The following is a 22,500-nucleotide window of genomic DNA, read 5'->3' as shown; positions in this document are numbered from 1 at the left end:
AGATCCCTTTTCCTCACAAAATTGTTCAGCACCGTCTGTGTTAACACGTATCTGGTTTTGTTCATTTGGGGTGAGGTAGGCGCCCAGACCTGTGATTTCAGTAGAATGGGGAACTTCGGAGGAGGAAATTCCTTCTCCCAGTGAGGACCAGCACCTTCTCTGAGGGCTTTGAGACTTAACCGAGTCTCTGGGGGGGGAGAGTAACTTGCCCAGCGTCATCCAGCCAGGATGTGTCAGGGGTGGGACCTTCACCCAGATCCTCCTATTTTTGGAGCACAAGGGTCTGTGCGGTCTGGGGTCAAGCTACGGATACCCACTGTTCTCTGTCCTCCGGAGTTTGCAGCCTCGATTCGGTGACAAGTGAAGCCACGTACCCATAAGCAGTTGGATGTTCATATAAGACATGGACAGATAGAGCGACACATTTCCCAAGTACGGATAAGCCTGAGGGTCACAGGAGTTATAAGGAAGCTGGGTGGTGCACAGAGGTCACCGTGAGCTGGAGGGGTGGGGGGCAATGTCACGGACCGAGTCCAGGTAAAGACTGAGAAATGAGTGAGTGGAGATGAGTGGGGTTAACGTTTCAGAGGTGGGGGAGTGTTGGGATCAAAGGGCTGCTGCTGGGACAGTGAGCCTTCTGGGTTTGGGGAAAACAAGAAGGGAGAACAAGGATAAGAGTGGAAAGATTTTAGGGGCACCTCGATGTCTGACCAAGGAGCCGGACACTACACTCTAGGTAACAGGGAGCCACTGAAGTCTGTAAGCAGAGGAGTAACATGACATCTTTGTATTTGGGAGATTGATGAGGCTTCCTGTTGCACAATACATTAGAATGGGGAGAGATTCCCAGAGACAAGCTCTCTGAGGATATAACTGAAAAGTGAGAGATACACAGACAGAGACACAAAGAGATAGAATCAGAAACAGAGAGTAACCCAGTAACTCCTTCCCATCTGTCTCCTTCTTTGCACTAACATGTCACCGCCCCACACCGGGCACTCATCACTTGCTTCTGGCCTGGAGGTAGCTATTCTCTCTCTCCCCAAATCATACTCCCCACAGTTGCCAAAGCCCAGATTCGACAGGACATCCCTTTGCTCCATAGGCCCCAAACTACTGCCTTCTCCTTCCCAAAGGGAAGGGAGAAAGGAAAGAAGGAAGGATTGAAGAAAACAAGAAAGAGCCTGTTTTGTGCCAGATACCCCACCAAGTGCTTTACCAACATTTCATTCAATGCTCATAACAACTCTTGGCGGAAGGAGCTACTACTCTTCTTATTTTACAGCTGAGGAAACTGAGGGAGACAGTTTAAATGAGTTGCCCAAGATCACACAGCTAGTAAGTGTTTGAGGTCAGATTTAAATTCAGATCTTTCTGAGTCTTCCTCGCTTCTGTATTCTCTGTTTTCTAGAGAAACTCTACAGAGAACATGACAAAAACAACCCACTGAAGTCAACATTTCCCTTGAACTTTACTCACTAAAACATAAGATACACGAAGGCCAGGACTCTCCTGTTTTTTATATTTGTATCCTTGGCTTATAGTGCTTGGACTATAATAAACACTTAAATGCCTTTTTTATTCCTCCATCTATGAATTCATTCATAGGCAGAAACTTCATTCTGAATGTGGGCACAGGGAAAGAAATGAAAAAGATGGAAATATGGTTTGGATTAATAGAGGAAAAAGCCAAAGACTCATTTTTACCCTGAAGCTTAATGCCTGTAGATCATGAATACTTTCCTCGAGAAGAAAGTCGGACGGCTTTGGTCCCTGCAGATGCCAAACCGTATCACACCAAGTGAAATTGACTGTATCTTTACAGATTAGTCACTGACAGAACAGTCATGTCATCAGTTGTCTGTGTGGAAGCACATGATGGAGAACAGAAAAATTGAAAATCAAAGTCAAATCAGAAGAAAGGCTACGGAGAAGGAGGAGAAACTGTGTTCAATTATATCAGCTCCAACTTGGCCCACTTAAGTTGTTGACTTTGAAAACAGGGAAATGGAAAAAGAAAAGACATTGACTCTGATTATTTCTTAGCGTTTAATGATCTAAAACAATTGCCATAATGAGGAAGCCAAATGAGCTCAGAAATCCCTTCAACCAGAAAAGCTTTGATCTCCCGGCCAAGTGGAAAGACATGGCAGGCAGGACAACAACCATTTAGAATACAGGCCCATTTGTAAAAAACCATGGAGGCAGATGATGGAAGACATTGCCCCACAAAATAGCAAAGAGCAGTGAGGAGGAAAATGAGCCTGGAGAAAGCCTGGCATGAGACCTGAAGTACAGTCCTCCCAAGACCATGTGTAGATGGATTGGAGAGAACAACAGGCAGATGTGAGGGAGACGGCACCTGCCAGGGTTTCTCTGCTTAGCTTCTTTCATCTTCAGTGACAATGGAGCCCTTCAACTGCTATGCCAAAGGAAGAAGTAGACATGGTATTTCAAATAGTGGAGATGGGGTGATGTCATCTTAGAATTTGGGATAGCTAGGATGGTGGTACGTGCCTTAACCCTTGTTACCGGGGCCAGTGGTAAGGGGCCCCCTGCACTTTTAGTCTGGGTGAAAAAGGGAAACCCAACGTGACAGCAAGATGGACTGTGACGTGTGCACCTAGATTTCCACATTAGCAAAGTGCTTAACTTGTTAGTGCTTCATGTAACATTCCAAGACTAGGAATTATTCACTAGTTGTGGTCGACATTGGTAGAACGAATTTCCCTCATTCATAAAAGTGCAGGTCTGGAAACCTTCCTCCCCTCTCCCGTTCCAGGTTCAAATAATGATATCTGCGAAATGGATGGTGTTTAAAGGGGGCTAAGTGCTTTACCGATGGGAACAATCTCATCTGAAATTCAAACAACCCAGTGAAGAAGGAGCTCAATCTGTCCTCATTCTATAGAAGAGGAAGCTGAGACTGAAAGGGTTAATTAATTGGAAAGGATTGATTAGGGGACCTAGGAGCATCTAATTAATTATTGTCCGAACAGTAACTTAATTCTGCTTTTCCTAACTTAATGTGGGATGCTCTATTTACAGAGACATTTGTCTCAGAGGGCACATTTATTACATGGATATCTATTTTACATTTGCATTTGCATATGTATATTTATTCCAGAACAGAGAATTCATCCATATGTACAACTCCCCCTACCATTGCAGATTGACGTTTTACTTGTAATTTATAATCTTAGCAAAACTACCTGGAGTCACTTTAAGTAATTTGCCCCAAATCACACAGCTAGGGGAGGAAGCAAGGAGCATGGAGAAAGTATAGCACTCAGAACCCAAGTTCAAATTCCAGCTCTTCTACTCATTACTTATGTGACCTTTCTGGACCTCAGTTTCCTTATTTGTAAAATGATGGGGTTGAATTCCCTGGCCTCGGAAGTCCCTTCCAGAAAAGCATTCTACCTTACTTCTTTGTGTATATATGAAGGTAACTGCATTGAAACAGGCTGGTCCCATTCTTGGACCTTCCCTACCCTCCATTGGATCACATGCATTTGGGTCTGAGTTACCAAAAGGGCTTCATGTCTTCACACGGTGCAATCTGGTGGGCTTCGGCGTAAGACAAATACAAGATTGAGAGAATATAGAGGCCTCTTTCTTCCTGAGCTAGTTTGAAGGCTTCACACAATGCTCACAGCTCAGAGGCCCATGCGCCCGCCCCCTGCTGCCTCCCTGTCCTCTGCTTCCATAATCGGGGCATTCATAGTTCAGCATTTTCAGACAGGAATAATAAGGCTTTGGGTTACCCTGTGTACATTGGAGACAAAATAGGGATTGGCATCTCTGTTTCTCTGCCGCCGTGAGCTTCATTGAGAGGTCCCGGAGTGCAAGGGAAGAGTAATTGAGCTTTTAAATCATTCTAATATGGTTTGGGAGACAGGGAGAGAGACACACACACATAGACATGTAGTCACATAGAGGTAAAGGGAGATAAAAAGACAAAGCTAGAGAGACACAGAGATAAAGAGGGAAATAGAGATAAAGATACAGATGTAGAGACAGAAAAAAGACAGAGATATACACAAAGAGAAGAAACAAAAAAAGACAAAAATGATGAAGGCTATCCTAAAAGAAGTAGAAGTAGTAATCGTAGTAGTGGTGATGATGGTAGTAGTAGTAGTAGTAGTAGTAGTAATAGTAGTAGTAGTAGTAGTAGTAGTAGTAGTAGTAGTAGTAGTAGTAGTAGTAGAAGAAGAAGAAGAAGAAAAAAATTAGAACAACAAGAACAAGAACAAGAAAAGCAGAAGTAGTAGTAGTAGAAGAAGAAGAGGAAGAACAATAACATCAACAACAACAAGAACAACAATAATAACAAGAAAAGCAGCAGCAGAAGAAAAAGAACAAGAAGAGCAGCAGCAGAAGAATTAGAATAAGAGCAACAACAAGAAGAAGAACAAGAAAAGTAGAAGAAGCAGAAGCAGAAGCAGGAGGAGGAGGAAGTGGAGGAGGAGGAGGAGGAGGAGGAGGAAGGAGAAGGAGAAGAAGAAGTTGTTGCTGTTGTTTGATGGTAGGTGTCATTATAGAAATGTTATATGGAAGTTTACTCTGGATTCTTTGCAGTTCAGAAGCTCCCATGTATATTTATAGGAGGTAGATTAAAATCAAAACAAAATAAAACAAGACCAGAGCCCATGCATCCATATAATGGAACAGAGATAATGGGTGCTGTGGGGAGAAGACCATTCACAATCCTTGGAATTTTGCCAATGTTTGCCCCCAAAAGACATAAGAATGGATTGGGCCATGAGTCCCATCACCAGACTGGCCACATGGAAATGCATTTGGGAGAGCTACTGTAAGCTCATGAGGATACCAAATGACATATGGGCTACAATCTACATCAGTGGAGGAAACACCCACAAAATCAAGGAAGTAAGTTTTAAAAGAGACTGTGATATATAAAATAGAAAGCCATGTTTAAAGTCATGAAGACCTGGGTTTGAGTTCTGCCTCAGACACATAATTCTTAGTCTTTTGCTTGATCCTCATCCAATTCATGTCACCAACATTTATGGAATCAATCAGCATCATTATGAAGATGACTCTCAAGTCTATTTACCCACCCTGACCCTCTTTCTCATGTGAGAGAGAAAGTTTCCAAATGCTTACTAGACATCTCAAAGTGGATGTCCCTTAGACAAACCAAATCCAACATGTCCAAAATGGAGCTCTTTCTGGCTTCTTGCAATATTGTTTTTCTTTGATCCAAGATACTCTGGTCAGTCATGCTCATGCTCAGCTCACTTATCATCAGACTCCAACCTTGTTCAAGCACAAACTTCTAGATAATTAAGAGTGGACCAAACAGAAGCCAATGCCTTTGTGACATAACAAAAATATTAAAACAAAACCAAAAAGGCTGAAAAAATAGAAGAAAATTTAAGATATAGAAAAAAAAAACAACTGATCTGGAAAACAGATCAAGAAGAAAAAAATTTAAGTATTATTGAACTATTAGAATGCCACAACCAAAAAAAAAAGAGTGTAGAAATCACATGCCTCTAAATGTTAGAAAACTGACCAGATCTCTTACAACTGGAGAACAAAGTGAAAATAAAAAGAATCCACCACTCACCTCGTAAAATGAACCCCAAGATGGAAACTCCCAGGAACATTATAACCTAAAACTAGAATCTTGGATCAAAGAAAAAAAATATATTGCAAGCAGCCAGAAAGAAATAATTCAAGTCCCGAAGACTCAGTTAGGATCAGACACAATTTAGCAACCACTATTGTAAAGGAGTGGAGAACTTGAAATGTGATATTCAGAAGACAATGGGTATAAACACTTAGCCAAGAATAATTCAATTGTACTGAATATAATGCTACAAGAGGAAAAATGGAATTTTAACAAAACAGAAGACTTCTAATAATTCTTGACACAAAAGACCAGATCTATGGGGAAACTCTGAAGGCTTGATATAGGAGTAAAGGGAAACATAAAAAGGCAAACATGAATGAACAATGATAAAGGACTAAATGCCTGGGAGTATTCTATTATATCTTCATGATTTTAAGAAAAAAAATTGAAAAAGAAGAAGAGTATACTATTGGGGGGGACTAGGGAAGGAAGATTAGGGAAAATTGTCTCATATAATCAAAGTATAAGCAGACATGAAAATAAAGAAGGAGGAAGTGGAAGAAAGGAGCTGACACAAAGCTCACTTTTATCTGAATTGATCAAAAGAAGAATGAATACATGTATATACGGAGTTGAGTACAAAAATGCATTTTGCTCATGGGATGAACTCACCTCCAAAAATGGAAACAGATAGCAGAATGAATTAGAAACCAGAATCCAACAATGTTTTAAATGTTTTTGTTTGTTTGTTTGTTCAAGAAACACACTTAAAACAGGCATATGGAGAATTAAACTAAGAGGGTAGGACAGAATCTATTATGCTTCAGGTGAAGCAAAAATAAAGAAAAAAAATTAGAAAAAAGCAAGAGCAGCATCATGAACTCAGAAAAAGCAAAAGCAAAACCAAAACTAATTAAAAGAGATAAGCATGGAAAGTACATATTTGAGACACCATAGACAATGAAATAATATCAATACTAAACATATATGCACCCAATAGCATAGCATTCAAATACTTAAAGGCAAAGTTAAATGAATTACAGGAGGAGATAGAAAATAAAACTATAGTACTGGGTGATCTTAACTTGCCCCTCTCAGAACCAGATAAACCTTACCATAAAATAAGAATGAAATAAATTAAGAAGAGGAATTAGAATCTTAGTAAAGTGAGATATGATGAACCTCTGGAAAAATTGAATGGCAATAGAAAGGAGTATACCTTTTTCTTAGTTGTACATGGCACATTCACAAAAATTGTGTATTGGGGCATAAAATCCTCACAGACAAATGCAAGAAAGCAAAAATATTACATGTATTTTTCCTAAACCATATCATAAAATTACATTTAATAAGGGGCAATAGAAATGTAGACTAAAATTTTATTAGAAATTAAATCAAAGGGCAAATCATAGAAACAACCAATATCATTAAAGAGAATTACAACAAGGACTGAACAGACCAAAATTGTGGAATGCAACCAAAATGAACATAGATAGGGGGAACTGTATATCTCTAAATACATATATCTAAAAAAGGGATGACAAAAAAGCAAATTAATTAATTGGGCATGTAACTTAAAAAGCTAGCAAAAGAACAAATTTGAAATTATTAACTAAATATTAATATGCAAATCCTGAAAAATCAAAGAAGAGACTAATAAAATTGAAAGGAAAAAATCAATTGAATTAATAAATAAAAATAGGAGCTGGTTTTATAGGGAAACACACAGCAATAAATAAATGGTTATTAGTTAATTTAACCAAAAACAAGAAAGAAAAAAAAAACAAATTACCTGTCTAAAAATGAAAAGTACCATCAATGAAGATGAAATTAAAACAATTATTAGAAATCATTTTTCCCACCTATGTGCCAGTAAAACTGATAATCTGAGTGAATGTTATGCATAGTTATAAAAATATAAACTATTCAGATTGACAGAAAAGAAAACAGAACACTTATATTACTCTATGTTAGAAAAGGAAATTGAACAAGCCATAAATCAGCTCCCTAAGCAAAAATTTCCGGGATCAGATGGATTTACAAGTAAATTCTACCAAACATTTAAGGAACAACCAATCCCAAACTGTATAAACTATTTGAGAAAAAAATTAGGTAAGGAAGAAGTCCTATCAGATTCCTTTTATGATACAAATATATTTTTGAAATCTAAACTAGAATGAAAACAGAGAAAGAAAACTATAAACTGATTTCCTTAATAGATACCAATGCAAAAATGTCAAATAAAATACTAGCATGGAGATTACAGCATTATATTACAAAGATCATGAATTGTGACCAGGTGGATTTATGCCAGAAATGCTGAGTTGGCTCATTCTTAGGAAAATTATGACTATAATTTTATCATCTCAATAACAAAAAATGAGAAAAATCATATGATTCAAACTACAGATGAGGAAAAAGCTTTTGACAATACACACTGCCCATTATTATTAAAAGCATTAGAAAACAAAAGTCAGTGCAGCTTTTCTTAAATGATAAATATCTTCTATCTAAAACCAAGAACAAGCATTATCTATAATGGGATTAAACTTGAAGCCTTCCCAATATGATTAGAAGTGAAGCTAGGATGTCCATTATCACTACATTATTCAATATTGCATTAGAAATGATAGCTATAGCAATAACACAAGAAAAAGAAATTGGAGCAATAAAAATGGGTAATGAGGAAACAAAACTATCCCTCTTTGCAGATGACATGATGGTATTCTTACAGAATCCAAGAGTATCAACTAAAAAAAAAAAAAAATAAAATAAAAAATAAAAAAAAAACTAGTTGAAATAATGACTGTAACAAAATTGCAGGATATCAATAAACTGACATAAATCCTCCATATTTCCACAAACTATCATCAAAACCAACAGAAGGAGATAGAAGAAATTCCATTTAAAATGACTATAGACAATTTAAAACACTTGGAAGTCTCCTTTCCAAGACAATCGTAGGGACTATGTGAACAAAATTACAAAATACTCTTCACACAAATAAAAAAAAATCTAAATAACTTGAAAAAATAGCTAGTTGATTATGGGCAGGCCGAGCCAATATTATAAAAATGACAGTTTCATCTAAATAAATTTACTTATTCAGTGCCATATCAATCAAACTTTCAAAGAATTATTTTATAAAACTAAAAAACAGGTAACAAAATTCTTCTGGTAAATCAAAAACTCAAAAATATCAAGGAAATCATTGAAAAATGTCAAAGAAGGCAGCCCAGCAGTACCAGATTTCAAATTATATTACAAGGCAGTAATCATGAAGCAATCTGGTACTGATTAAGAAATAGAATCGTGAATCAGTGGAATAGATTAGGTACACAATACACAATAGTAAATGACCACAGTAATCTAATATTTGATAAACCAAAAAAAGTCTCATTTTTTTGGGGGGGGCAAGAACTCAAAATTGCTGGGGAAACTGGAAAATAGTTTAGAACAAACTAGACCTAGATCAACATTTCACACTATATACTGATATAAGATCAAAATGGTACATGATTTAGGCATAAAAGATGATATTGTAAGTTAATTAAGGGAGCATGGAAAAATGGATTTGTCAGATTTATGGATAAGGGAAGAATTTATAACTAAAAAAGATAAAGGATCATGAGAAGTAAAATGGATAATTTTGATTACATGACATTAAAGTTTTTGCACAAACAAAACTAATGTAGTCAAAATTAGGAGGAAAACAGGAATTTGGGGTGGGGTAATAATGATAGAAGTTTGTTTTTTTTTCTGATAAAGGCTTCATTTCTCAAATCTGTATGGAATGGAGTCAAATTTGTAAAAACAAGAACCATTCTCCAATTAATAAATGATCAAAGAATATGAACAAGTAATTTTTAGAAGAAATCAAAATGAATAATTACATAAAAAGAATGTGCTAAATCATTACTGATTTTTTTTTTCTGTTTAGTCATTTCAGTAGTATCTAACTCTTTGTGATCTTATTTGGGATTTTCTTGGCAAAGACACTGGAATGTTTGCATTTCCTTTTTCCACATAGTTTTACAGATGAGGAAATTGAGGAAAACAAAACTCAATGTCTTATCTGGGCTCACATATCTGAAGCCAAATTTTAACTCAGGTCCTTCTGACACCAGACCTGGTAACCTATCTATTAATTAGAGAAATACAAATCAAAACAACTCTGAGATACCACCTCACACCTACCAAATCGACTAATATGACAGAAAAGGAAAATAATAAATGGTTGAGAACATATGGAAAAATTGACACACTAAGGTACTACAGACAGAGTTGTGTATTGGTCCAATCATTCTGGAAAGCAATTTAGAACTATGTTCAGAGGACTATAAAACTGAATCCTTTGACCCACTAATAACATTACTAGATGTGTATTCCAGAGACATTTTTTAAAAGGACCTATATACACAAAAAATATTTATAGCAACTCTTTTTGTGGTGGCAAAGAATTGGAAATCGAGGGGATGCCTGTCAACTGAGATGACTGAACAAATTGTGGTACGTGGTTGAGAGGGAATACTATTGTGCTTTAAGAAATGAGTAGAGGGATGGTTTGAGAACAACATGGGATGATTTTATGAACTGATACAAAGTGAAGTGAACAGAACCAGGACAGACCACTGAGACACAGTAATAGTAATACTGTACAAACATGAACTATGAATGACTTAGTTATTCTCGGCAATACAATAATCTAAAACAATTCCAAGAGAATGGATAAATCCTGAGTGCAGATTGATGTGCGCACTTTTAAAACTTTATTTTATGTGTATTTTTTTTGTGATATAGCTAATATGGAAATACATTTTGCATAACTTCACATGTATAGTTGATATCTTGTTGCTTGCCTTCTCAATAGATGGGGAAGGAGTGGGGTGAAAGGAAAGAATTTAGAACTCAAATTCTTTTTAAAAATGAGTGCTAAAACATTTGAATATCTATTTGGGAAATATTTAGTGAAATAAATTAAATTTAGTGAATAAAATATTGTATATATTTTAAAATACATTTCATTTAACAGGGAAATGAGAGGGAAAGAAGAGAAAGGGGGATGGGGAGTTAGAAGGGAGGTAGATTAAGGAAGGGATCAGCTCTAAGCAAAACAAACTCCAAAGATATACCAAACATGTTTATAGTTATTTTTGAGTTGGCAAAGAATGGGAATCTGAGAGAGTGCCCATAAATTGAGAGTGGATAAACAAGCCATAGCATATGAATGTGATGGAATACTAGTGTACTGAACTCTTAGTAGCACAATCAACCAAGATGCAGAGGACTAATGAACCATGTCTTAAATCATCTAGAATGATACAAAAAGGTTTTTGGATATGACCAAAGTGGAAATTTGCTTTGATTGACTGCAAATGTTTGCAGTGAGTAAGTTTTTCTTATGTTTTTGGTGGGGGGTAGAGGGAAAAAGATGAATCTTGGTTGATTAAAGCAAGTTTTTGAAAAAATATATACAAATAAATGCTCTTCTCTTCCTTTATTCTCTTTATATCTTCCCAGTGTCTCTAGTAAAGCTCTTCTCTACACTCACGCTGCTACCATCCTGGAGCAAGTTTTCCTTATCCCGTGTTTGGACTGTTACTGTAACCTGCTGTTGGTCTCCTCTTTCAAGTTTCTATCCATTCCTCCATCTTGGCTGCCCAAAGTGGTTTTCCTAAAGTGCAAATCTGATGCTGACACTTCCCAGGCAATAAATCCCAGTGGCTCCCTATCGTCTGTAATATCAAATATAAAATCCTTTGTTTGTCACTGAAAGCTCTTCACAATCTGCCTCCTTCTACTTTCCCCTCTTCTTCTTATTCTATAATTCAGGGTCACCAGCCTCTCTCTTTCTTCTAGATTCAATCTCCTGATCTTGTATCCCCCATGTACAGAATGTCCTCCTATTCTCATCTTTATTTTTTGTCTTCCTTCAAAGACAAATCCCACCTTCTTTAAGAAGCTTTTCTTAGTTATTAAGCCATTCCCCAACTGATGGGCAAAAAAGGCCTTTCTTAGTGCCCTCTCCCCCCACTAATAGTGCCGTCTCTCTGAGAATATCTCCCATCTATTCTCTATATATCATGTTTGTTCATCGTGTGTACATGTCATTTCTCCCATTGTAATGTAAACTTCTTGAGGTGGGGATTATGCTTTTTTGGCTTGCTTTGTCTCCCCAATGCATGGCACAGTACCTGACATATAGTAAGTGCTTAATAAATGCATCGTGATGATGGTGATGATGATACTGGCTTTGTGAATTTAGGATAGCCACTTCAACTCTCTAAGACTATATAGGTTGCAGAGGAGGTACCAACCTTCTCACGCCAGAAGTTTCGTCACATGGGAATTCCCACAGGTGTAGTGTTTGTGCCTGAAAATTTAGAGGGTAGAAAAACTGGATGGTGAGAAATCAAAAGGACCAGAGGAGGGCTAACTGAGTTTCAAAAATCAACCAAGGTCTGATGCATATTAAAACCTCTGTCTAATTTGGAAGATGATTATCAAGAGTTATGGTGGCCCCCAACCCAATACTATGCTTTGTGTGGCCAGTCTGGATCCCCTGTGACATTCCCCTTTAATATGGTGACTTTATGGCTACTGTGAGTGGCCATAGAAGGAGCACTGAAAGGAATAAATAAACCTGGATTTTTGCCAAAGCTAATAAATAATCCTGGATAGGCTCTTGGTGGCTTCAGATTTGGAGTCAGAAGGATGGTTGTTATTATAGCATGAAACCACATGAAACCAAACACCAAAAGTTGCCCTGAAAGATGGCGTCAAGGAGCCATTATCAGAGAACCTCTGAGGAGCCTGCTGAGGTCTGTGGGCTGCCTATGGCTGAGGTGGAGGGAGGTCAGCTCTCTTAAGGAGGCTACACAGCCTATTCAAAGCAGACTCAGACACAGACATCCAAAGACCTGCAGAATGGGCAAGTTTCAGTGTGGTTTGAGTAGTCCCTATCTTTCTTGGCAGAAAGCTGGGATCTCTCATCCCCAGAATCCAGACCAAAAGCTAAAGAAACACCTAGGAACAGTCAGTGAGCAAGAAGATGCCTGACTATTCTGGGTTCATGACTTCAGATGCCTCCTGACAGTAGAAATAACAATAGGTTTTGAAACAGACTATCCAAGTTCAAATCCAGCTTTATCTTTGCTATCTTTTGGCAACATGCCCGGCCTTTCTTGGTCTTTGTTGTCTGTAAAATGAGGGTACTGAATGACAGCTTTCAAGGTCTCTTCTTTCATAGGATCATCAATGAGAAGCCAATGATCCCATGAAATCATTTGACCTTCCTGGGCCTCAGTGTGCTCATCTGTGAAATGAGAGGATTGGACTTGTTGGCTTCTAAAGTTCCTTTGACCTCTAAAATAAGGATTTTCTGACTCTTCCCAGCCACTGATTTTGTAAGTTGCTAATGCCCTGACTCATGAACACTTTGCCAGTGGGCACTTTTACAAAGGATTTCATAAGATTGATCAAATTCAGCTTAAACAACAAAAAAAAAAAGATAAAAAATAGGTCCAGCCAGATATGATTCAGATGGAATCAGTTACTCATAATCTACCTGGCTTGGAAAAGAATTCTCATCTAGGTTGGCCAAATGGGCCACACTGACTCATTTCACTCATGGGAATTTTACCAGAAACTAAAAGGAGTCCAAATAAATGGATAAAGGGGCAGTCTGGAGGAGCAGATCTGAGCAAAGATAGAGCTATCATTCCTTATCCATTGAATTTTTGGAAAGAAGAATTAGCCAAGAATGGAGTAAGAGGAAAACAGACATTGGTCAACTTGGGATATAGTAGTTCCCATCTAAACAATAAAGGTCATGCACTTAGAGGAATCATTACCATTGTTGTCATTATTATTATTATCCCTGCTAACCCAAAGCATTTTAAGATTTGTAAACTATTTCACATGTTATCATATTTAATGACTTCCATAATTTATTTTTTGTAGTATTACTGTTTCATTATCCCCTCCTTAAACAAGATTTTTTAAAAGAAAAACAAATCTTTCAATAGTTGGGCAAAACAGACTACATTGGCCAGGGCTGAAGACATGTATCTTATTGCATTTAAAATTCCAATCTCTTCAGTCCATGTGTGACTTTGGAAAAGTAATTTTATTTCTCCAGGTCTCAGTTTTTTCATCTTGTTGAAGAGGAAAATGTCTTTCCGGCAAACAGATGGACAATAACATAACCTGGGTGGATGGCTGAAGGATAGGTGGGATATTCAAATTAGACGACCAACTAACATTTCCAAATATTCTAAAATGGTGGGACTCTAAACACTTTCTTCCCTTCCTCCCACCGTTCTCCTCACATCACTGCTGAACCAGGAAGATTTTTCTTCTTTTCTTTTATGAGTTGCCACAGCCAAAGAATGTACCATATGGTTAGTGGCTATCCCATTCATCAAATTCTCCACACTTTGCTGGGCTGTTCTCTGATAACAAGACATAATTTGCTGCTAGAACAGTTGGTTATGAGAAATTATTTGACTCATTAGAGCAAAATACAGCCCCAAAGCTTCTCTCCCAATGAGGTGCTTTTTATACATATATTAAGGATAGATAAGATTCCTTAAAAGATAGAACAATCATCTCTGCTCATTGTTGTAAAGGAGGAAGGAAAGAAAGGATAAAGGAAGGGATAAAGGAAGCAAAGAAATGAAGAAAATAAAGGAGAAAGGGAAAAGGAAGTGAAAGAATACAGGAAATATAGAAAAAGAAAGGGAGGAAGGGAGGAAGAAAAGGGAAAGAAAGAAGGAAGAGAGGAAAAGAAGAAGCGAGAGAGGGAGGGAGAAAGAAGAAAGGGAAGGAGAGAGAGAGAGAGAGAGAGAGAGAGAGAGAGAGAGAGAGAGAGAGAGAGAGAGAGAGAGAGAGAGAGAGAAGGGAAGGAATAAAGCAAGAAAGGGAGGAAGGAATCAATGATTGCATAAATGAACAAAGATGCTTAATGCCCTCCCACTATCTACAATCAGCATCAAGTTTGCTCAGATTGGAAAAGGGCCTTCTAAAAGCTGTTGTGGTGAGACTGGTATTGACTTCGTGGGCCTAAATCACCGTCCATGTTTGAGGTTATTTCTCACACATTAGCGCTCTGATCAGAATGAGAAAGCTTTCCCTTTTCCCACCTACAATAACCTTTCTGCAGCCTGTCCCTGGGGGAGAAGAGTATTGCTTTGGAAATCATTACTTCTGTGGTTGGACAAACAAAGTGCTAAGTCATTGATTCTACCCAGCCCATCTGCACACACAGATCCTTCAGGAGGCCTTGGGGGCGGGGGGCATCACACTTATGTTAGTCTGATAACTGGAAGCTGAGGGCACTGGCAATGTGGCCAAGCTTGGTGTCTGTCCCTGTGGCCCACTGATGTTTGAGAGGGGCTGATTCCAGGATGAGTAGTCCTGGGCCTGTGCCCCGAGGAGGGTCACTGATCTGTGTAGGGAGGTATTCCCATGAGGTTCTGAGCCCTGTAAATGTTTAATGGTATCACCTTAAACAAGCATTAAGGTCACCGTGACCTTTACCCCGGGGAAAATCAGCAGGGGGAGAAAGGGCAGGCCAAATTCGGGTCTTGTTAGAGTCAGATTTTCTGTCAAATCCTATTTGAAGGGATGTGTTTGGGCTCATTCTCTGCCTTTGCCTTTCACTTGACACTCCCAGCTCACAAAGAACCTACTATTCTTCCCTGGAACATTTTAGTAGTTATTTTTTAGTTCTTGTTTCTGAAATGTGCAGAGAGCATTTCTTAACAACTGGAGCCACGAAGAGCAGCTCGCAGACTCTGCTTTCCCCTGTTCTACCAGACCCTAGAAGCCACTAACTGGATTGGTCAATATGCACTTATTAGGCACTTACTATGTGCTGCCTATATTTAAGTACCTGCACTCAAGGAACTCACATTCCAACAGAAGCGGACACTGTGCAAAAAAAAAAAAAAAAAAAACAACCATATATGAGTATAGATACATATATGGTGTATACTTGTGCCCTGAATCTGCACCATGTAAGCTACATGCGCGTGTACGTGAATGTGTCTAAATGCAGCATCCAGGGAGACGGGTCCCTGGAATCTCAGAGAAGATACTCATTCCTTCTGGAGCCATGGGGCCCTAAGGCTGGCCCGCTCTGCTCTCCTGAGAGAGGGGCTCTGAGGCTAGAATTCTTCCTATATGTTTCCTGAAATATCAATACTCTAGGGAAAATAACTTTTAGGTTCAAACTATTTTCCTAGTCTCTGTCCCTTAATGGGAAGGAGCGTCCCAAGGTATAGCCAAAGACTTGACTCCCTCCCAAGCAAATGCTACTTACACAAAGGCCATCATAGATATAACTAGCAAAGAAACCAATTTATCCAAATCAATAGCAAGCAGAAATTGGAGAAATTATTAAAATGAGGATATATTAGGGAATGCATGAAGCAAATGAGTTTTCTGCAGTGAGCAAGACATTTTAGGTCAACTGAGAAACTATATTCATTTCACACAAGGGGAAATTCCCTGAAGTCTTTAGTGTATGCAGCAAGATTGAGTTTGGGGGCACGTCAAGGCCTCTCTATGCGTTTGCTTCTTCCCAAAATCTTTCTCACCCTCCCTGGGCCCTTCCTTGAAGATAGCCTGTAAATAGGTGCCCTCTCTCCAAGTCACAAGCAAAAACAGTCTCTTCTCGTTCAAGCTCCAGCTAACTCTACCCTTAACTCGGACACGGAGTACTGAAAAATCATTTTCTCCAGCAATAAGAAGTCTTATACAAATTCACCAGGCTCAAATACTATGTAACATTCCTCTCCTTTGCCAAACTTTTTGTGGTCCCTTAAAAAATTAACTTGAAACTTGTAACAATCTATCACAAACATAAACGTTAGTGGTTTAAAACAATAAGGGTACTTTCTGTGGTATCTCACGTAATTCATTTATGGTACCACTGAAATCAAAATAAAACAATGTGCACAATATCACATTATACAGAGCATCACTTGTCGCTGCAGTGACCATATGCCCTAGTTATGTTCAAATAATAACACGTGCAGAGCTGTAGTACATAGTAATCAATCATAAACAACCAAGCAAAGCATGGCTATTGTTGTTGCAATACATTATTCCCTATTGTTGCGACAATAACACAATCGATGTGTCTATATAAAATAATACCACTTTCCTTTTAAGTTGTTGTTTCAATCATTTTTCAGTTGAGTCTAACTTCATGACCCCATTTGGGGTTTTCTTGGCAAAGATACTGTTGTGGTTTGTGATCTCCTTCTCTGGCATATTTTACAGATGAGAAAACCGAAGCAAACAGCATTAAGTGACTTGTACAGGGTCACACAGCTAGGAAGTGTCTGAGGCCGGATTTAAATTTAAGATTCATCTTCCTCACTCCGGGGCTGACACTCTATCCGTTGCCTCACCTAGTTAAGTATTTTTATCTCCTGTACCTGATTCTTCATACCCTTTCTTTTCCTCAGCCTTCAATTCTCTCCAGCTGCTCATTAGAAAGCCCAACTAAATCTCTTGTGAACAATAGGTGGTCATGCTCAATTGTTCTGATAGGTACTGTCCATCCTCTGGGCCTATTTTATTTCATTTTTTTTAGTTCAATCCTCTCATTTTATTTCATTTTTATTTTTGAAAGTATTTAATTTTCCCAAATATACGCAAAAATGATTTTTAACATTTAACATTCACCTTTGCAAAAAACTGTGTTCCCAATTTTTCTTCCCCTCACCTCCCCGTCTCCTTCCCCAAGACAGAAAGCAATCCTATATGGATTAAACATGTGCAATTCTTCTAAACACATTTCCATATTTGTCATGCTGCTCAAGAAAAATCAGGTCAAAAGGAGAAAAAAAAAACACTCAAGCAAACAGCAACAACAAAAAGGTGAAAATACTTTGTTTTGATCCACCTTCAGTCTCCCCCTGGATGAGGATGGCACTTTCCACCACAAGTCAATTGGAATTGGCCTGTATCACCTCATTGTTGAAAAAACTCAAAGTCCAGAGCTTTTTTATAAACAGGCATATTGGTCATAGTATCAATGACTATGTGCAGGTTAGATTTTCGTCAGTTAGCTAACTTGTAAATCCCTTATAAGCCAAGAATGAAAAATCTCCTTGTTGAGTGTCTTCACTCCCACCATGCTCTAGTATTATAATGTGCTTTGTTTATGCCATAGAGAAACTTGGCCAGGGTCACCTAGAAAATGTCTGAGGTTGGATTTGAACTTGAGCCTTCCTGATTCTGGGTCCATTCTTCTCATCCCTGTGGCAACTAGCTGCCAAGGATAAAAGGATGGATTTGGAACTAATTGAACACTTGGTTGTGAAGGAATTGTCATTAGTAATTTTAATGGCGTTCATTGTAGAGGTAAATCTCCAGTGGTGTGCTTCAGGGATTTATTTTAACTTGGTCCTGTGCCATTGAACATTTTGATCAGTGCCTTGGATAAAGGAATAAACGTCAAACATATAACCATTTTGAAGTGGTAGGAGACAGTGGAAAGAAAAATGGAGGGCCCTGGTTCAGATCTTCCTCTGTTACTTTCTAAACTGCCTGAATCCACTTTCTCAAGTTTGGATTCCACACCTACAAAATGAGGAAGTCAGACTGGGTGGCCTCCAAGTGTCCTTTCGTTTCTACATCTGGGATTCTATAATCCTGCAAATTTTACAGATGTCAAAAAGCTGGGAGGCCTAATGAATGCATTGGATGACAGAATGAGGATGCAAAGAAAAAAATAAGTCTCAAAAGGTTAGAAAAATGAACTATAGTTAACAAGATTAAATTTAGTAGAGAGAAATGTGACTTCTTATATGCTTAGGTTAAAAAATCAGCTTGTAAGTTCAAAATGGGGGCAACGTGGCTATATAAAAAATATTCCATGTGATAAAAGAACTAGGGGCTTTTGTGAACTGCAAACTAACCATGAGTAAACTGCAACAGGACAACCATAAAAGCTAATATAATCCTGCACTAGATTATGTGAAGCAGAACAAGAGAGGTTGATAGAATATAAACCTCCTGAGAGCAGGGACTTTCATATTTGTTTTTCTATCCCTAATATGTCTGCCTAACAAATGGTAGGTGCTAATAAATGTTTTCTAATTGATTAGTTCTTTTGTACTCTGACTTGATTCAACTATATCAGAATTTAGTTGTGAACACTACATTTTAGAAAAAAAATATTAAAAAGACGTAGAATATTCTAAAGAGGTTGACTCCTCTAGGAAAGTGTTGGCGAGGATTGTTTGTACAAAGCAAAAAAAAAAAAATCACCCATAGATTGAGGTGAATAATAAAAGGAGTCCTAAATCACATTTCTCTAGCCTTGGAATGTGAGCATTAACTTTCCAGTTATTCTCCTCTTTGAGTGGATATGACCAACTCTCTAGTTACCTCCCTTGGCCCTATTTCTACAGAGGAATTGCTTCGTGCATTCATGGATGGCCAAGTGACCTGACAGATCAGTCTGCACTATGTGGACAACTTGCTCTGCATAATGGAGGTGAGAAGGGAGACTAGGGCCATATCCAATTTCATGCCATTTAGAAAGTTTCTAAAATATAACAATAAAATTCTCTCTCATATAGCTATTGAGCCCCCATTCTAATTTTTTTTTCCCCCAGTGCTTGGTGATTCAGATAAGAGAAAATCCTGGCTTTCCCCTTCTTCCTGCCTCTCCACTTCCATCCTTCCTGTTTCTTTTTCCTTCCTCCCTCCTACCCTCCCTTCCTTCTTGCTGTCCTGCCTTCTTTCTTTCATTTCTTTCTCTCTTCCTTTCTGCATAATGTTCCTTCCTTTTGTAATTCCTTATTGACAAATATTGAAATACACACACACCAAAAGCAATTATGATTGATCAAAGGGTCTCTAGTCACTGATGGAATTAATTAAATAGGGTGTACACATTTTAATGAATAGGAAAACTTTAGATTTAATATTCTGCCCCATCCCAAATCTCAACTCCAAACAGGGGTAGGTTGAAGGAAAGCCAGACAATTCACTTTATGATATTAGTTTTCTTAGAGAGAAAAGTTCTCCAAGCATCAGTCAATCCCAGATCTAGATCTTCTTGGAATTGATCCAAATAGAAGTGAAGGAGCAGCAGCAGCAGCAGAGGCACTGCTTATATTGGGGCCACTTTAAGAGTGACTCAGAATTCCTCTCAGTACTATGGGCTTTCTAGGCTCAATCTAAGAAATGGAAATGAGGATGGAGCTAATTTCTGGATCATGGGATCATCACTTTAGCTCCAAAAAGGATCTTAGAGATCATCAAATCCAAGCTCTTCATTTTATGAATGAGACTAAGAGGAAATAAGTGACTTGCCCAAGGTGACATACATTGTAAGAATCTGAGATGGATTTAAATCCAGCTCTTCCTGACTCCAGGTACATCTCTTGATTCACTATATACCTATTCCTTTCCAAACTTGCTGTCCTATTTCTTGGTCAACATAAAATGCTTTGGTTTATCTATGAATTTAATGCTTTCCTATTCTCCTATTATTGATTGAAAGACCCTTGGCTATGTTCTTTATATAAGCTTAGAACATATAAACTCCAAAATATCTTTATTCCTCGCCTTAGTGATTCTTTTGCCAAATTTGGGTCTTAGCTATGTAATAATTATTTGCATTTTATTTTGGCTTTCCCTCCAGCGCTTTGTAGCTGTGACTCCATGTATTTAATAATGCCAGAGTCCATCATACTGCACAGAAGGCGCTGCAGTCTCTGCCATTTAGTTGCATAATCTGAGGAAACAGGTTAAGAAAACATCAGAGGAAATGGGTGCATTCTTATTGCAGTTTGGCATGGAGGATGGATAGAAAATGTAAGATCTTTGAGGATGAGAATGAATCCCAAATACATAAATGTACTTTTCACTCCCCATTCAATTCACCTTGAATACTCATTCATGCGCTCACTGATCTTTGTTCATCTCCAGTGTCATGGCCAACTCCTGGCACATAATTGCCGCTTATTAAACACTGATTGATTGATTGGATTCTAGAAGACCTTTTATTGGATCCACTAGTATCCACTTTATTATATACACTAGTATAAAACGTAACTATGAGCAAGTCTCATCTGTACCATTGAGATAGTGTTTCTAGTATTTATCTCTCAGATAAATGAAATTATGAGGTTTGAATGAGATAATAAATGAATGAAAACTCATTTATGATTTTACTATCTGCATATTGGGGCTCAGATTAGCATACAGGACGTTTGGCTGCAAGTCAGTTGGAAAGGTCCCCATGGTCCAGCAGCAAAACCCAGAAGGCCATCTTTAATGCTATTTCTAATGACAAAACCATATTTATTTCTAATGTTGAGTGAGTTAGTCCTAAGCACTACTGAGGATTTTGGTGGTGATAACTTTGCTTTCTAGAACTATAGTAGTTCTCTCTCTCTCACTTTCTCTCTCTATATGTGTATATGTGTGTGTTGTGCATGTATATGTCACTTTGTACTACTTAAAATATTCTATAAATATAGTAGTGGTGATGATGGTGGTGGTGGTAATGGAGGAAGTGGTAGTAGAGGTAGTAACAGCAACAGCAGTAGTAGTGGTAATAGAAGAAGTAGTAGTAGTAGTAGTAGCAGCAGCAGCAACAACAGTATTAGTAGTAATGATAAGAGCAGCAGCAACATTGTAGTGGTAATAGTAGTAGCAGCAGCAACAGTAGTAGTAGTAGTAGTAGTAATAATAGTAGCAGTAGTAGCAGTAGTAGTAGTAGTAATAGTAATAGTAGTAGTAGTCGCAGTAGCAGCAAAAACAGTAATAGTAGTAGTGATAAGAGCAGCAGCAACAGTAGTAGTGGTAATAGTAGTAGTAATTGTAGTAGTAGTAGCAGTAATAGTAGTAGTACTAGTACTAGTAGTAGTAGTAGCATCAGCAGTAGTAATAACAATAGTAGTAGTAGTAGTAGTAGTAGTAGTAGTAGAAGAAGAAGAAGTAGTAGTAGTAGTAATAGTAATAGTAGTAGTAGTAGAAGTAATAGTAGTAGTAGTGGTAGTGGTAATAGTAGTAGTAGCAGCAGCAATAGCAGTGGTAGTGGTAGTTGTCATTTGCCTATTTCTGTAATAGTGCTGCTTGCTGAGGTGCAGCAGGGACTGCTATTTTCTTAATATTATTTCAGAGTGTTTGGGTTGTGCTTTCATTAGCCTCTCCCCCAGATCCTTTCTGTTGCCAGTTCTTCCTAGGACTAGATTATATTTATGTGGAGTTGGGAATAAACTTGGCGACAGAAGTAAATGTTAAAGGGATGAGGTTTGTTTTCATATGAGATTCTGGTATCAGATAACACCTGATGGACGAGACCCCTCTCGGTGCAAGGCCGTTGGGCGATTCTTCCTGATGGTTTTATAGACTGCTCTCTGGATGGATGGACAGGCATTTTGAGGTTCAAGGTCCCCTGACTTTATTAAGGCATCAATCTGAGCTGCCAGGATTCTCCTAAAAGGAGGAGGAGGAGGAACAGATGAGAAGTGGAGAAACCCTCCTGCCAACCTCAAGATCACTTTCATGGAGATGTGCAGAGATCCGTCCCTTCTATTGAAAAAGGAGCCCAGGCTCTGGAGTCTGCCTCCCCATTCTTAGAGTCTTTACCGGGGAGTAAGTTTGGCGGGGCTGATGAACATGCCCAGCCTTCTTGGCTTTGAAACAAATATAAAGTTTTCTTTCCCATCATTGATGGCTGAGAAAAAGAACAGGCCCTGTTCCTACAAGGGTAAGCTGCAGTTCCCCAGGATGGCCGTGAATGAGTTGTTCTGATAACTCGGGGCTAATTGGGAAACTTTGGTTTTGGACACCTTGAGAATCTTTCTAAAATATGTACTTTCTTGGGTTGTTGTAGAATAGAGCAATTATAAAAGTCCCAA

Source organism: Sminthopsis crassicaudata, chromosome 1 (genome assembly GCF_048593235.1).
Source record: "Sminthopsis crassicaudata isolate SCR6 chromosome 1, ASM4859323v1, whole genome shotgun sequence".
In the NCBI taxonomy this organism is placed as follows: Eukaryota; Metazoa; Chordata; class Mammalia; order Dasyuromorphia; family Dasyuridae; genus Sminthopsis; species Sminthopsis crassicaudata.
This window is presented reverse-complemented; position numbering follows the sequence as displayed.